The sequence below is a fragment of the Malus sylvestris genome, chromosome 8 (assembly GCF_916048215.2).
Source record: "Malus sylvestris chromosome 8, drMalSylv7.2, whole genome shotgun sequence".
Lineage (NCBI taxonomy): Eukaryota > Viridiplantae > Streptophyta > Magnoliopsida > Rosales > Rosaceae > Malus > Malus sylvestris.
Window position 1 is genome coordinate 27340324 of NC_062267.1, and position 18486 is coordinate 27358809.

General features: G+C 43.9%; 2 pseudogenes; both read left to right on the forward strand.

Annotated features, from left to right (window-relative positions):
• Window positions 1-2768: 2768 nt before the first annotated feature.
• Window positions 2769-3768, forward strand: LOC126631497 (histone deacetylase HDT1-like; annotated as a pseudogene).
• An 8330-nt stretch (window positions 3769-12098) lies between these two features.
• Window positions 12099-13605, forward strand: LOC126631939 (beta-1,6-galactosyltransferase GALT29A-like; annotated as a pseudogene).
• The last annotated feature ends 4881 nt before the right edge of the window (window positions 13606-18486 follow it).

The window sequence follows — 18486 nt, forward strand, 5'->3', positions numbered from 1 at the left end:
CCCTCTCATCTCTTTCTCCGTTCAAGAAATTCATGCGCACTTCCAAAATTAATGGCATCAAGGAAAGCTCAAACTGTTCCCGCAACGGGCGCAAAGAACAAGAGCGTCCTCGTCGCAAGTGGTGTCACTTTGGGCATCATGACTCGAAGCAAGACAAGAGCTACTTCTGCCGCCTCTTTCACCTCTGCCAAGGGAACAAGAGCACCCAAGGCACGAGCCTGTGATCACCTTAGCCTCACTAAGGGCACTAAGGGGGGGAAGCCCAAGGAAATACTCCGAATCTATGCTCTCCGATGCCGATTCAAGCGGCAGTTCAGCCATGCAAGTCATGACCATTGGAGCAACTTCAATCGATGAGCAGCTGGCTCAAATGAATGAAGCAATCGCAAGGCTAACCCGAACTGTGGAAGAAAAAGACTTACAAATCGCTGCACTGGTCAGCCGACTGGAGCCACAGGACGGCGAGAACCCTAACCCAGAAGATGAGCCTCTGGTGGAGAATATCGATGTGAAGTCGGAGCCAGACCAAGCAGCGGCACTCATGGGATTTCTTTCTATCCAGCAACTGCAGGAGATGATCGCCAGCACCGTCAAGGCACAGTACGAAGGGGGCTCAAATACCTCCGGGTTGTACTCAAAGCCTTATTCAAAGAAGATTGATGCCCTAAAGATTCCGAGGGGATATCAACCACCAAAGTTCATGCAGTTTGATGGAAAAGGAAACCCAAAGCAGCACGTTGCACATTTCGTCGAAACTTGCAACAACGCGGGGACGGAGGGAGACTACCTCGCCAAGCAGTTTGTGCGCTCGCTGAAAGAAAATACCTTTGAGTGGTACACGGACCTAGAGCCTGAGTCCATCAACAGCTGGGAGCAATTGGAGCGGGAATTCCTCAACCACTTCTACAGCACCCGCCGCACTGTGAGCATGCTAGAGTTAACGAGCACAAAGCAGTGGAATGACGAGCCAGTCATTGACTACATCAACAGATGGCGCACTCTAAGCCTTGACTGTAAAGACAGGCTCTCGGAAACCTCTTCAATCGAGATGTGCATCCAAGGCATGCAATGGGGTTTGCAATACATCCTTCAAGGCATTAAACCACGGACCTTCGAGGAATTGGCCACTCGCGCCCATGACATGGAGTTGAGCATCGCCCATCATGGGAAGAAGGAACCGATCGCCGACTACAAGAACGACAAAGTTCTTGAGACAAAGGTAGAGAAGGCTGCGTGGAAATCCACCAAGAAAGCAATGACGGTCAACACAACTCCCGTCAAAATCCTTACACGAGGCAAGACGATTCAAACCGAAGCTTTTCGTGATCAAGAGATGCGTAGACGCACTTTGAAGGAGCTTGAGGAGAAAACTTATCCATTCCTCGACTCTAATGTGGTTGCCATGTTAGAAGACTTGCTGGAAAAGAAGGTGATCGGCTTGCATGAGTGCAGACGGCTAGAAGAGATGAATCGCACCGACAGTCCAAGGTACTGTAAATTCCACCGCTTCATCAGTCATCCGACAGAAAAGTGATTCGTGCTGAAAGATCTCATCATGAAGCTGGCTCAAAAAGGAATCATCGAGCTAGATCTTGACGATGTGGTAAAGTCAAACTATACCACCATCACTTTTGGCTCTTCCAACTCAAAGTTTTCACCTCAACCGCTAGGGGCATCCTCAAAGACAAGCAAAGTTGAAGGATGGACTCAAGTCACTCCTAAGAAATTGCACAAGAAGCATACGTCTCCTCCACAAGTCCGCCAATCGGAAAAGGGGGCAAAGCAGCTCTTGTCAACCTTCAAAGCAACGTGAACGTGTTGAAGATGATGAAATTGCGACACAAAGATCGTCCGTTGCCATCACGATGCGCGACTTCTTGCCCGAAGACTTCTTCAATCACGCGGTCAAAGCTCCTTGCTATGAAGATTGTGAGGAACGTCTTTCCAAAATTGCTTGATAAATTCACAAATGCTCATTGTTCGCACGAGCCTAAACTGCACGAACCAATGCTCCTTATTCGCACGAGCCTAAACTGCACGAACCAAAGCTCCTCGCTTGCATGAGCCTAAACTGCATGGCACAACGCTCCTGGTTTGCACGAGCATAAAAGGCGACACCAACGCTCCTGGTCTGCACCAGCATAAAAGACGACACCAAAGCTCCTGGTCTGCACGAGCATAAAAGGCAACATCAACACTCCTGGTCTGCACGAGCATAAAAGGCAACACCAATACTCCTTGTTCGCATGAGCCTAAACTACACGAACTAAGGCTCCTGGCCCGCAAGAGCATAAACTGTGTACGGCAAAGTCATCATCAAAATCACTGTTAAATTCATCACCTATTTGAACTACGTTATGACTTGATCTCTTCTTTGGAAGGGTACGTAGGCGGCTCGAACATTTAATTTCGAGTTCAGTCATATCAAAATAAAAAATAAATGTTTAATTAAAGAAAGTCAATTTTATTACAAAAGAAAAGGCCCAATGAATACATATGTTATTATGTATTTACAAAAAAAAAATAAAAAATAAAAAATAAAAATAAAAATAAACAAAACAAAACAAGACAAAAAAAACAAAAAAAAAACATATATATATATATATGTATGAGTGTCTCGACCCAACAGCAACAAAGGGCTCAAGCCAGCGAGGCCCAACTACAAATCAGGGCCCGGCTCTCAAAGCCCATCTCCCGTCTCTTGCAGTATTGCTCAAAGAGCCCATCCTCACTTGGCTCCAAGCCTTCATCTCTCCAGTCGCGCTCTCTCAAAAAACCCTAGCCCCCATTCTCTCTCACTTTCTCGCAGTTCTTCAATGGAGTTTTGGGGTGTTGAAGTTAAGGCTGGAGAGCCTCTAAAGGTGGTGCCAGAGGAAAGCTATGTTATCCATTTGTCACAGGCAACTCTGGGCGAGTTAAAGAAGGGAGGTGATCAGTGTGTTATCCATGTCAAGGTTGGGGACCAGAAGCTTGTTTTGGCAAATCTCTCATCTGATAAAATGCCTCAAATTCCCTTTGACTTGGTATTTGACAAAGAGTTCGAGCTCTCTCACAACTTGAAAAGCGGGAGTGTCCACTTTTATGGTTATCAAACTTACATTGCAAATGAATCCGACGAGGACCAATCTGATTTCGATAGTGAATCAGAAGAGGATCTCCCACTGAATTTTACTCGCAATGGTAACATTGTTGAAGCAAAGCCAGCTCCACCCAAGACTAATGCTGTCAAACCAGAATCTTCTGGAAAGCAGAAGGTTAAGATTGAAGAGCCAATCAAGGATGAGGATGATTCTGATGACTCAGATGAAGATGATTCCGATGATGATGATGAAAGTTCTGATGAGGACATGCTTGGAGCTGATAATACTGATGAAGATGGTGAGGACAATGAGGAAGTAGAGGACACCCCAACGCCTAAGAATGACTCCAAGAAAAGGCCCAATGAATCTGCCCCAAAAAACTCCTGTCTCTGCTAAGAAGGCAAAGCAAGTCACTCCACAGAAGACTGATGGAAAGAAGGGTGCCCACACTGCAACACCACACCCTGCAAAAAAGGGCGGAAAGACTCCACAAACACCCAAATCCAGGTCCGGCGAGCTCACGGACCTCAAGCTAGGATCCAGGCCCAGCTCCCCAAGTCTCTCTCTCAACCCATTTCTCCTCAACCCACAGTGCTGCTTCGCAGCTCTCCCTTCCCGTTATCCGACGCATCACCAAACGATGGGAGATCCGATCGTTCTCTCGTCGCCGGTTTCGACGTCTTGGTAGATGCGGTCTTCGTCAAATCAGCCATGGACCAGAAACCCATGACGGCCCCTTCCCGCGTTGTCCCAGGTACAACGGAACGGGTCGGGTCACCTGCTTCTGCTCGCGTTGGCCTGGAGGCGACGTCGGGTGCCGAAGTTGTACCAGCTCAGGTTGGACGTCTTGTAGCAGCTGTGACAGGTCAGGCTTGCTGCGCAGTCGGTTGCTTAGCCAATTAATTACAAATTATTAATGGCTGCTCCTACGCCCGCCATTATTAAGCTCTGCAGCCTTCTTCTTCTTTTAGTTTTAGTTTGGGGTCTTTTCGAAACAAAAAAAAAACTTACGAAGCCAGTGAGTTCTTCGCTTGCAACCCAAAAGATGCGGTGACCAAGGACTTAACGTTTTACCGTGTGACATTGCCCGTACAAGACAGAGTGAGGGACCTTCTCGGAAGGTTGACATTGGAAGAGAAGGTTAAGCTGCTGGTGAAAACTGCTCTGCATGTCCCACGCCTTGGCATCAAAGGCTACGAATGGTGGTCTGAGGCACTTCACGGCGTTTCCAATATGGGCCCCGGGACTAAGTTTGGTGGGGACTTCCCTAGCGCCACTAGCTTCCCTCAAGTCATTACAACCGCTGCTTCCTTCAATGCTTCTCTGTGGGAAGCCATCGGACGGGTCGTGTCAGACGAAGCAAGAGCGATGTACAAAGACGGTGATGGTGCCACCAAAGGCTCTGTCTCTTTCACTGCAGCTGCAACTTTACTTGACGATGAAGAAGATACGACTCTGGGAGTTGGATACTGTCTTCCTCTTCCATGGCTACTGCCTAAAGCTCCCATCCTCGCCCAGCGTTGCTCTTCGTCTTCACTCCACTACCTCTGACCCTCCAAGGCTGCACCGCTCATCTCTTGGACTCTCCGCCCTCTCTGCCTTCTCTCCGCCCTTCATCCCATGCAGCGAACATACATATATATATATATGTATGTATGTATAATAATATTAAAAAAAAATGGTGCGGTATGAGTAGTGGTGAGTGTGAGCACCACAGAAAGCAAAAAAAAATAATAATAATAATAATAATTTTAAAAAAAAATTGATGACAGGCATCATTGATTGAAGGATGGTGGTGTGGTATGAGTGGTGGTGAGTGTGAGCACCACAGAAAGCAAAAAAAAATAAAAAAATGATGACAGGCATCATTGATTGAAGGATGGTGGTGTGGTATGAGTGGTGATGAGTGTGAGCACCACCGAAAGCAAAGAAGAAAATATAATAATTTTTTTTTTTGACGTGGTATGTGTGAGTACCACCGAAGAAAAAAAAAATATATATATATATAAAGGGGTTTTATCTTTGGTGCGTCTGGCACCATGATTAAAAAAAAAATGTTTGATGTTTGGTGCTCTGCAACCATGAATAAATAAATAAATAAAAAATGGGTGCACAATGATTAAAAAAAAAAAAAAATATATATATATATATATATATATAATAAAAGGACGGTGCATTAGGCACCATCTGCAAAAAAAAAAAAAAGTTTCTTTATGCTTTTGGCACTAAATAAATAAATATATATATATATACACACACACACAAAGAATGAAATAAGGCTCATTTATTGATTTCTTTGAAAATTTACAAAAATGTACATTTTACATCAGTCAAAAAAAAAAAAAAAAAAAAGAACAAACAGGAGGGAGCCTTCACAAAGATTGCTTGTGTGAAACCTCACCACTCGGTAAAGCTCCAGGAAGAAGAGGCGCCGGAGGTTGACTGTTTGGCACCTCATCACTCGGCGGAACCCCAGGAGGATGAGGCATCGAAGGTTGATCATTTGGAGCTTCATTACGCGGTACAACCTCAGAAGACGAAGGCAAATGCTGTTGGAACAAACCCACAAACCTCTGATGATCAAGTAAAATCTGACCATCAGATTCCTGCATTTGGTCAATCTTCCTCTTCATGTTTGTCGCATAGTTATGTGCAAGCCTGTGCAACTGTTTATTCTCATGCTTGAGCCCTCTAATCTCCTGTTTGAGACTCATCACTTCAGCCGCCAATGATTCAACTTGACAGGTTCGAGCAAATAGGCGTTGGGCCATATTAGACACAGAACCTGCACACTGAGAGCCAGAGAATCCTTAATAGCCAACTCATCAGACCGCTTGGAAAGTAGTCTGTTATCTTTGGGAGTGACAAGGTTCCGGGCCACCACCGCAGCGGTCATATCATTCTTCATCATCGAATCCCCAACGGTAAGAGGACCGGTAGGGGATATGAAGGATGGGCGCCATATGTTGTCTGGAGAAGAAGGGACTGCCTCTTCACTAAGATTCAAGTCAAAACGACGGTCGGAGGGTCCAGACATTTTTCAAAGTGTTGAAGAAAGAAGAGGACGGACGAACCAAGATCTTAGAAGTGCAAGAAGGGAGTTTCTACAAGCGAAAATTCAAGTGCGCTTTGAAACGAACTGCGTGCCTCTACTGCACGAGCCTAAACTGCAAACGAAACCAACACTCCATGCCTGCACCAAATGGCTTCTATTTATAGAATTTTCCAAGGCCTAATTTTGAATATAATATTCCGAGTGCGAGAGATGAGAGCTAGCTGAGAGATGAGAAGAGATCCGAGTGGAGATGGGCTTTGAGAGCTGGGCCCGGATTTGTAATTGGCACAAAGCTCTTGGTCTGCACGAGCATAAAAGGCAACACCAATGCTCCTTATTCGCACAAGCCTAAACTGTACGAACCAATGCTCCTTGTTCGCACGAGCCTAAACTGCACGAACCAATACTCCTTGTTCGCACAAGCCTAAACTACACGAACCAAAGCTCCTTGTCCGCACGAGTCTAAACTGTAGGACACGAGGCTCTTCGCCTGCACGAGCCTAAACTGCATGGCACAACGCCTCTGATTTGCACGAGCATAAAAGGCAACACCAAACGCTCATTGCCTGCACGAGCTGAAACTGCAACACGGCACTAAATGCTCATTGTCTGCACGAGTTGAAACTGCAAACGAAACCAACACTCCATGCCTGCATAAGTTAAAACTGCAAACAGCACAAAAAGAAATACCAAAAAATATGTATGTATTTGAACTACGTTACGACTTGATCTCTTCTTTGGAGGGATACGTAGGCAGCTCGAATGTTCAATTTTTCGAGTTCAGTCACACCAAAATAAGGAATAAAGATTTAATTAAAAGTTTTGATGCTATTAAAAGTTTTGATGCTATTACAGCTCATATGTTTTATGTATTTAAAAAAAAAATGTATATATGTACGTCTCGGCCCAGCAGCAGAAGGACACACAGACAAACAACGGGTTCGTTATCGAGCATAGGCCCCCAGACATTTGTAGACATCGAAATTTCGGTAAATAAATGTTGACTAGGGGTGGGTTCAAAAAACCGAAAACCGAAAAAAACCGAAAACCAAACCGAACCGAAACCGAAAAAACCGAACCGAACGAAAAAACTGAACCGAATTGAAAAAACCGAACCAAACCGAACCGAACCGAACCGAATCGAATTAATTAAATTAATTTTTTTATTTAATTATTTGTTTTGGGTATTATTTTCTAAACCTAATTTGTAAGTTAAAATGTACTAAACCCAATGTGTTGCCAAACTTTAAGCTCAAAATATTAAAAAATGCCTATAAAAACTCTAAACCCTAGCCTATTATTTCTCCCTCATATAAGGTTCCGGAACCAAACCTCCTCCTGAAGTACCTACATCTATCTCCATAGCACTGTCTGCTTCTGCCCCAGATTTCTTTTCCAAATCTACTCTCATATAACATGTAACAAAATCCATAAACATTTATTTCAGGTAGATTACTTGGGTAATTTGTGATGGAAAAGAATCCAACACACACTAAATTAATTCACCCACGCATTACTTTTACTAATCAAGTTGTCAACATGAAGTTACAAGCAAACAACCCTGATCTTTGAACAACATCATACAATTTAACTTTTCTAAGTCATTTGTACGATTTTTGTGTTGTGAGGTTGTTAGTTTGGACTTTGGAAGATTTGATTGATGATTTTAGTTCAACTTTAAATGTTTATTTTCATTGTCTTTGATTCTAGTTAGAATGCTTATGTTATGATTGTGTTGGATATGTTAAAATTTAAAATTTCAATGTTTTTCATTTTTTGAAAGAAAAAAAAAAAAAAAACCGAAAACCGAACCGAAAAAAAAATGAACCGAACCGAACCGAACAGAAATTTCGGTTTGGTTTCTGTTTTGGCAAAAAATCGAACCGATTTAAACTGAACCCACCCCTAATGTTGACCGATAAATCAAAGTTTCAACGCTCATGTATTACATAAATTTCACACGTAGCGTGTGTCTAAACAAAAAATTGAAATAAGTTGGAAAAGTCATCAAACAGGACACGTGTCAACACCTGGCAGAAACGACTTATTTCATCTGGAATATTATATTCAAAATTAGGCCTTGGAAATTTCTATAAATAGAAGGCTAATTCATTCATTTGAGAGGAGGAATTCATATTACACCTTGAAGCTCTGAAGCTCTGAAACTCCGAAGCTCTCAAGCAAATCCCGAAGGATGAAGAAAGCCCTTTTCGTTCTTCATCAAATCCTCCTTCAAGATCAAGCCCCGACGGCCCTTGAAGAAAGTGTTCTTCGTTCTTCGTTCATCGTTCTTCTAAGATCAAGCCCCGACGGCCCCTTGGATCAACAACATTAACAAATCCACACGTCCAACCGTTCTTCAAGATCAAGCCCAAAAGCCCTTGGAGATCCGTTCATTACTGTTCTTCAAAGATCAAGCCCAAAAGCCCTTTTGAAGATCCGCTCAAATCCACCTTCAAGATCAAGTCCACGGCCCTTGAAGAACGTTCATCCTTAGATCAAGCCCAACGGCCCTTTGGATCAATCGCACATCCACAAATACACACCTTACGGAGATTGAATCAGAGGATCAAATTTAAGAGAGATTGTAACCCAAAATCATCAAATACAAATATTTCTTTGTGCACGTTGTTCTTGTCTCTTTCGTTTCAGGAAATTTTCCGTGTTCACAAATTGGCACGCCCAGTGGGACCATCTCTACCTCTCATCTCTTTCTCCGTTCAAGAAATTCGAGCATACTTCCAAAATTAATGGCATCAAGGAAGGCTCAAACTGTTCCCGCAACTGGCGCAAAGAACAAGAGCGTCCTCGTCGCAAGTGGTGTCACTTTAGGCATCACGACTCGAAGCAAGACAAGAGCTACTTCTACCGCCTCTTTCACCTCTGCATCAACTCTGCCAAGGGAACAAGAGCACCCGAGGCACGAGCCTTTGATCACCTTAGCCTCACCAAGGGCACCAAGGGGCGAAAGTCCAAGGAAATACTCCGAATCCATGCTCTCCGATACCGATTCGAGCGGTAGTTCAGCCATGTAAGTCATGACCATTGGAGCAACTTCAATTGATGAGTAGCTGGCTCAAATGAATGAAGCAATCGCAAGGCTAACCCGAACTGTGGAAGAAAAAGACTTGCAAATCGTTGCACTCGTCAGCCGACTGGAGCCACATGACGACGAGAACCCTAACCTAGAAGATAAGCCTACGGTGGAGAGAATCGATGCGAAGCCGGAGCCAGACCAAGCAGCGGCACTCATGGGATCTCTTTCTATCCAGCAGCTGCAAGAGATGATCACCAACACCATCAAGGCACAGTACGAATGGAGCTCAAATATCTCCAGGTTGTACTCGAAGCAGTATTCAAAGAAGATCGACGCCTTAAGGATGCCGATGGGTTATCAACCGCCAAAGTTCATGCAATTCGATGGAAAGGGAAACCCGAAACAGCACGTTGCCCATTTTGTTGAAACTTGCAACAACGTAGGGACCGAAGGGGACTATCTCGCCAAGCAGTTTGTGCGCTCGCTAAAAGGAAACGCCTTTAAGTGGGACACAGACCTAGAGCCTAAGTCCATCAACAGCTGGGAGCAATTGGAGCTAGAATTCCTCAACCGTTTCTACAGCACCCGCCGTACTGTGAGCATGCTAGAACTGACGAGCACAAAGCAGTGGAAGGACGAGCCAGTCATTGACTACATTAACAGATGGCGCACTCTAAGCCTCGACTGTAAAGACAGGCTCTCGGAAACCTCTTCAATCGAGATGTGCATCCAGGGCATGCAATGGGGTTTACAATACATCTTTTAAGGCATCAAACCACGGACCTTCGAAGAGCTAGCCACCCGCGCCCATGACATGGAGTTAAGCATCGCCCATCATGGGAAGAAGGAACCGATCGCCGACTACAAGAACGACAAAGTTCTTGAGACAAAGGTGGAGAAGGCTGCGTGGAAATCCACCAAGGAAGCAATGACAGTCAACACAGCTCCCGTCAAAATCCCTACACAAGGCAAGGCGATTCAAGCCGAAGGCTTTCATGATCAAGAGATGCGTAGACGCACTTTGAAGGAGCTTGAGGAGAAGACTTATCCATTCCCCGACTCTGATGTGGTTGCCATGCTAGATGACCTGTTGGACAAGAAGGTGATCGGTTTGCCTGAGTGCAGACGGCCAGAAGAGATGAATCGTACCGACAGTCCAAGATACTGTAAATTCCACCGCTTCATCAGTCATCCGATAGAAAAATGCTTCATGCTGAAAGATCTCATCATGAAACTGGCTCAAAAAGGAATCATCGAGCTAGATCTTGACGATGTGGTGAAGTCAAACTATACCACCATCACTTTTGGCTCTTCCAACTCAAAGTTTTCACCTCAACCGTTGGGGGCATCCTCAAAGACAAGCAAAGTTGAAGGATGGACTCAAGTCACTCCTAAGAAATTGCACAAAAAGCATACGTCTCCTCCACAAGTCCGCCAATCGGAAAGGGGGCAAAGCAGCTATTGTCAAACTTCAAAGCAACGTGAACATGTTGAAAATGATGAAATTGCGACACAAAGATCGTCCATCCCCATCACAATGCGCGATTTCTTGCCCGAAGACTTCTTCAATCACTCGGCAAGGCTCCTTGCTATGAAGATTGCGAGGAACAACTCTCCCAGATTGCTTGACAAAATTCACAAATTCTCCTCGCCCACACGAGTCTAAACTGCATGGCACAAAGCTCCTGGTCTGCACGAGCATAAAAGGCAACACCAATACTCCTTATTCGCACGAGCCTAAACTGCACGAACCAAAGCTCCTGGTCTGCACGAGCATAAAAGGCAACACCAAACACTCATTGCCTGCATGAGTTAAAACTGCAAACGACACAAAAAGAAAATACCAAAAAAATATGTATGTATTTGAACTACGTTACGACTTGATCTCTTCTTTGGAAGGGTACGTAGGCAGCTTGAATATTCAAAATTTCGAGTTCAGTCACATCAAAATATAAATAAATGTTTTATTAAAGAAAGTCAATTTTATTTAAAAAAAAATTGATGAATACATATGTTTATGTATTTACAAAAAAAAAAAAGGAAAGGAATACACAAGTATTATATATATATATATATGTGTATATATGCGTAGCTTGAAAGCCCGGCCCTCGTCAGCAACCCATCCTCATTAGTGTCTCGGCCCAGCAGCAAAAGGGCTCAAGCCACAACGGGCCCAAACTCCAGCTTGTCTTCTTCTTCATTTCTCCTCGGCCCGCAGTGCAGCCCAGCAGCTCTCACTCTCACTAACCACTACTTATCGATATCTGCTGGGTGCCTGACTACCCAGATGGATGATACACGCTGCGTTTTGGCTCCCGACCCAGATTCTCAACGATGACGACGCACCGGCCATGGAGCTCAACTCAAAGACCAAGAAAAGTGGCGGGTATGGGTTTGACACTGATGCTCCGAAAGCTCTGTTCCCGTTTGAGTTTCCTTACGGCGGCGCTTTTGGGGTTTCGTCGGATTTCAGTTCGCCGGTCGAGTCGAGCGAGATTGAGAGTGACGAGGAAGACTCCCTCATTGGGTTAACCCGCTAAATGGCTCGCTTCACTCTCGACGACGAGTTCAAATACTCCGACTCTGCTTTCGCCTTCGAGAAGCCAAAGGGTTGGGTCGTTTCTGGTTCTCCCCAATCGACTCTCTGCGCAGTCGGGAGCGGTTGCGGTTGCGGACAGGGCTCAAGCCGTGGAAGCCCTAACACCCAGTCGCCGCCGGCCACCTGGGATCTGCTGCATGCGGCTGCAGGGGAAGTAGCCAAGATGCGCATCAACCAAAGCAGAGGCCTCCTGGGTCCTCCAAGAAAGCCTTCCCCAATTCGAACCCCGCAAGAAGCAAGTGCCTCAGCGGTAACCCAATCGACGACTGCTGGCGCTGCGAAGACTGGAGCAACAACCGCCAAAGGCTCGCCGATTGCGGCATTGGGTTCGGCATGGACGCCTTGGGGGGCAAAGGGGGCCTGATCTACATAGTCACCTCCAAATCCCTCCGAGGTCCAAACCCCATCAACCCTTTCAACGATCTCTTCGTTCTTCCCATGAAGTGCTCGGTCCGCCCATTATTCAGCATTCTCCTTCTCATTGTGTTCGCCGCCACGCTGACCTGCCGGAACGCCGTCCGCCATACCTATGAGCTCGAGAAGAATGTGCTAATCCAACCGCCAAAGCCGGTGTTCAATGCCACTCTGCTTAGATTCGCCGCCGTTGATGCAGGCGAAGCTGAAGCCAAGAAGGAGATAGAGCATCTGTTGGAAGGTAACCTTCTCGGATGGTACCGGACTTTTTCTTCGTGGAGGCGATTTAATCACCAGGATATCAGAGCAAGAACGTCCGCTGGATTGCCGGTAATGCTCCGCTCTCCTCAATTCTATCGTTATTGGTTGGATTTTAGGAGGGTTTTGAGTGATTGGTCGAGAAACAAATGGTTTCATGCTGATGTTATGTTGGATTTAGTGAGACTTGTTAGGCAACCCATTGACAGGCACAATGGCTCGGTGGGTTCAGAGCAACGGCGTTATTCGTTGTGTGCAGTTGTCGAAAACAGTGGAATTTTGTTGAACAGTAATCATGGAGCTCTCATTGATAGTCATGAGGAGAGATGGTTGTTTTTGCCACCCTTATGGACTAAATGTGCCAATGATCATGTACATTTGCCAACCGCTGCATTTCTTCGATTACACGATATGCAATGTGTCCCACAAAGAGCCTTTGCTGGTGACTGATCCGCGGTTTGATGTGTTGTGTGCGAGGATCGTGAAGTATTATTCGTTGAAACGGTTTGTGGAGGAGACGGGGAAGTCGTTTGAGGAATGGGCTGCTGTTCATGATGGTTCCATGTTTCATTACTCTTCCGGTATGCAGGCTATCATGCTCGCTTCGGGGATTTGTGACAAAGTTAGTGTTTTAAGGACTTTGATGACGTCGGAATCGTAGGGATTGATGGGTTCTTGGACATGACCTCTATTTCTTTGATGGCTTTTGACAATAGGACAAGAGCACCGCAATATCTAAACTTGGATGGAGAAAAGAGCTCGGTTGGGTTTGATGACATGGAGGCAGTCGTTCATGTCTGTGAGCTTGCCGCTGAATGGTGGTTACCAGACTTTCAATTCTAATGTTGTGGTGGGTTTAGTGTGCTATCGTCAATTTGGGCATAATGAGATTGATGAACCATCTTGATTTTGAGGCGAGGGGCAATAGCTGGGAACTCGCTGCTATGGCTGTGTTCTGTGGCTGTGCGATGGCAGCAGTGCAAGGCAACAAGAATGCAGTGGCGATGCAATGGTTGTGTAGTGGCAGTGGCAAACAGCAACGGCGAAGAACTTCAATGACCGCCGTCAAACGACTAGCCGGTCATGAAGCCTCGATTGCAACTCTCCGTCTGTCTTCGTCCTTCCCTGCAAATTCCTCAACCCGTCATCCAAATTTATATAAAAAAAATATAATAAAAAAATAATGGGCACCATTCTAAATATATATATATATATATATATATAAATATATATATATATATATATATATATATGTGTGTGTGTGTGTGTAAAAAAAATGAAAAGTTGTGAAATGGTTTTCAAATGGTGTCCAGCCACCGAAAGTAAAGAATAAAATATAATAAAAAAAAATTTTGATGTGGTAGGTATGAGCACTACCAAAAGCCAAAATATATATATAAAAATATAAAAAAAAGGATGGTGGAGTAAAGTGGTGTTGGCACCATGTGATAAAAAAAGAGGGATGGTGCGGATTGCACCATCTGAAAAAAAAAAAAAAAAAAAAGAGAAAAAAAGATATAATAAAAAGATATATAAAATATATATATAAAATAAATAAATAAATAAATAAAAATAAAAAAAGGATGGTGCGGATTGCACCATTGAAAAGAATAAAAAAAAGGGGGGGGGGATGGTGCAGATTGCACCATCTGAAAAAAATAAATAAATAAAAATAAAAATAATATATATATATATATATATAAATAAATAAATTAAGAAAAAAAAAGAAAAAAACAAATGCATTGAGAGAAATAAAGTCCATTTCATTGATTTCTCTGGAAAAAATTACAGACGGAACATTTACATAACAAAAAAAAAAAAAAAAAAAAAAAAAAAAACAAACAGGAGGGAGCCTTCACGAAGGTTGCTCGTGTGAAGCCTCACCACTCGGTGAAGCTCCAGGAGGAAGAGGCGCCGGAGGTTGACTGTTTTGCACCTCATCACTCGGCGGAAGAAGGGACTGCCTCTTCACCAAGATTCAAGTCAAAACGACGGTCGGAGGGTCCAGACATTTTTCAAAGTGTTGAAGAAAGAAGAGGACGGATGAACCAAGATCTTAGAAGTGCAAGAAGGGAGTTTCTACAAGCGAAAATTCAAGTGCGCTTTGAAACGAACTACGTGCCTCTATAAAAAACACTCGACGGGATTTCAGAGATTGAAGAGGCGAGCTCAAAATTCGAAGAGGCCAATTCAAAAATCGAAGAGGCAAGCTCAGAAATCGGAGAAGCATCTTGCTTTTCCAGACACGTTAGCACCCGTCACGCGTAAACTCAGCTTTGCGGAAATCACGGGTAATTTGTTAAAGCGCCAATCCCAAATATCGAAGAGGCGCCAATGTTTTTCAGCCTCGTCAGCACCCGTCACGCGCAAACTCAGCTTTGCAGAAATCACGGGCAATTTGTTGAAGCGCCGATCCCAGATATCGAAGAGGCGCCAGTCTTTTTCAGCCTCGTCAACATCTGTCACATGCACACTCAGCTTGACGAAAATTTCGGACAATTTGTCGAAGATTTCTGATAAAAAAGAAAGCACGTGAAGCCATACTGTTCAATCATCCAATGGTTGCCGACAAGAGTGAAAGAATAGTACCGGTTATTAATCCATATAAATGTCCGCCTTCACCCTTCATAGCAAGGCAGACATACAGAACCTTTCTTCATCTCCGAGAATGCCTTCCCAACGAAGCCTCTCGAGTCACTCAGTGTTCCTTATTCCTTGGGGTACCTCTGCAAACAAATGACACCAAAGCAAAAGTATCTCATATCACCAGGGTAGAAAGCAAGAGTATCTCATATCATGCGTTATCCCTGTCCTTTCCTTTGTCCTTGTTCTTACCTGCAAAGACAAGGATAAAGAAAGCAATATGCCGGAACCTCCACTCAAACTTGGGTAAGGAACCGACTGCTTGGAACCCTTCCCTGATTGCTTACCTAGCACTGCTCTCGAGTACTCGTCTCCCACTGCTGCTGTACTTCCAAAAAAGCTGCCACATCTGCCTGAAGAACAGATAAGGCAAGTGAAAATGATACCTTGCAGCATGTGGAGACAACGTGTAGAAGAAACAAGCAGAGAAGAATGCAGCCTACACAGTCAACTCAGCAGAAGGAGTCTGAGATGAGGAACTCGAGAAGATGCCACATCTGCCTGAGGAACAGATAAAGGAAATGAAAATGATACCTTGAAGCATGTGGAGACAAGTGCAACAAAGCACGTGCTGATTCATCCGCTACTTCTTCAAAATCAAAAGTATCTCATATCATCAAGGTTGCAATCACTCTGGACGGTGAACTCGTTTTGACCCTCAAATTCTTGGGTCAACTTACTAGGCGTTGTGGACTGCATGTGCCGTTTCACCACCCTTGAATCAAATCCTTAAAGATCAAGTCACAAACTGGAAAAAGAGCCCATCAATCTTGAAGATCATACCGTTGACCAAACTGCTCAGGTGCGAATTAGAAAGATTGAACAGAGCAACAAGTCGTAACCTTCACCTCGTGCCTGCTTGTCATGTGTTCGAGTTAACCTTCAAGAATCAAGCCTTAACGGCCCTTGAAGAAGCTTCCAGCCAAATTCAAGATCAAGCCTCGACGACCCTTGAGGAAATCACAAGTCCGATTCAAAATCAAGTGTCTACCACCCTTGAATCAAATCCAGTTCAAGAATAAGCTGTGGAAAGTCAACAATTGGAGGAAACCATAAAATCTTCCAACCCAGTTCAAGAATAAGCTGTGGAAAATCAACAATTGGAGAAATCCAGAAAATCCTCCAACCCAGTTCAAGATCAAAGCTGTGGAAAGTCAACAAAGCGCAAAAAAACAAATACGTGCCGATTCATCCACTACCAAAGCCAAAGATCATCTACCACATGAAGCTCATTGTGGTCCAATTTCAACCTTCAAGATCAAGCCTCGACGACCCTTGAAGAAATTTCAAACAAAAGTTCAAGAACAAGCCTCAACAGCCCTTGAAGAAATTTCAAACAAAAGTTCAAGAACAAGCCTCAACGGCCCTTGAAGAAATCTCAAGCCCAATTCAAGATCAAGCCTCAACGGCCCTTGAAGAAATTTCCAGCCCAATTCAAGATCAAGCCCCAACGGCCCTTGGATCGACATCTACAATAAGGGACTTCAAAACACATCTCCTACACATGACAAGCACATGTATACGACGCGCCTTGAAGTGGGGGCATTTGTAGACATCGAAATTTCGGTAAATAAATGTTGACCGATAAATCAAAGTTTCAACGCTCATGTATTACATAAATTTTACACGTAGCGTATGTCTAAACAAAAAATCGAAATAAGTTGGAAAAGTCATCAAACAGGACACATGTCAACATCTGGCAGAAACGACTTATTTCATCTGGAATATTATATTCAAAATTAGGCCTTGGAAAATTCTATAAATAGAAGCCATTTCATTAATTTTAAAAAAGGAACCAAAATCATTAAGCAAAATTCTTGAAGCTCTGAAGCTCTGAAACTCCGAAGCTCTCAAGCATCCAGGTTCCCAAAGAATCAAGAAAGCTCTCTTCGTTCTTCGTTCTTCGTTCATCGTTCATCCTAAGATCAAGCCCCAACGGCCTTTTGGATCAACAATCATCCACCAATTCAAGATCAAGCCCCGACGGCCCTCGAAGAAAGTGTTATTCGTTCTTCGTTCTTCGTTCATCGTTCTTCCAAGATCAAGCCCCAACGGCCCTTTGGATCAACAATCATCCACCAATTCAAGATCAAGCCCCGACGGCCCTTGAAGAAAGTGTTCTTCGTTCTTCGTTCATCGTTCTTCCAAAATCAAGCCTCGACGGCCCTTGGATCAACAAGCCACCGTTCTTCAAGATCAAGCCCAAAAGCCCTTGAAGATCCGTTTATCACTGTTCTTCAAGATTAAGCCCAAAAGCCCTTGAAGATCCGCTCATCACCGTTATTCAAGATCAAGCCTCAACGACCCTTGAAGAAACACTCATCCTCAAGATCAAGCCCCAATGGCTCCTTGAAGATTCGCTCAAATCCACCTTCAAAGATCAAGCCCACGGTCCTTGAAGAAACTTCCAACAGTTCATCCAAAATCAAGCCTCGACGGCCCTTGGATCAACGAAACATCCACAAATCAACACCTTACGGAGATCGAATCAGAGGATCAAAATAGAGAGAGATTGTAACCCAAAATCATCAAATACAAATATATGTTTGTGCACGTTGTTCTTGTCTATTTCGTTTCAGGAATTTTCCGTGTTCACAGTAACTTGTTAATGATTTGGATCGTTATTCGACCACCTGTTAAGGACTCGTTAACGGGTTTAACACGACACGACCCGTTAAGATAACGGGTAAGACAAGAATACCACAAACACGACCCATTTGTTGGGCCTAGTTTAGAGAGCTATCCAATCCTACATACCAATTGGGTTTTCTCGGCCCGGATAAGTAGTTCGGACCAGTCTACTTTGTCTCATTATTTTGTGGCCCTTGGTTCCCACTTTTTTTTCCGTTTGAAGTGAAAGTGGGCAAAGACTATCCGGCCCAAGCCCAACAGACTAAAGTCCAGCTCGGCCCGTAGACTTGAGCTTATGTTGATCAAGAGAGGAAAACTAGTGACGGGATGTCTTTCTTTGCATGATTCTTCCCGCACTTATTATTTAGCAAGGGTATTACAGGTAGGGATGGGTTGAAAAAACCGAAAGCTGAAAAAAATCGAACCGAATATCGAATCGAAATAAAAAAAAATCAAACCGAACCGAAACAAAATGTTTTGATTTGGTTTTGGTTCAGTTTGGTTTCAAACCAAATCGAATCGAATTAAACATAACTACTTTTATTTATTTATTTATGTTGAATATCTATTTTTGACCAAACCGAATTGAATTAAACATAATTATTTTTATTTATTTATTTATGTTGAATATTTATTTTCTAAGCCCAATTTCGAATCAATCACTATATAATTCAAAGCGTAGTAAGGAGAAAACATGTGTTATCATTTTTGTATTGGATCATCAAGTGAAATGATTGAATAAGCAGGGGCAAATTTCTTTAAGGTCACC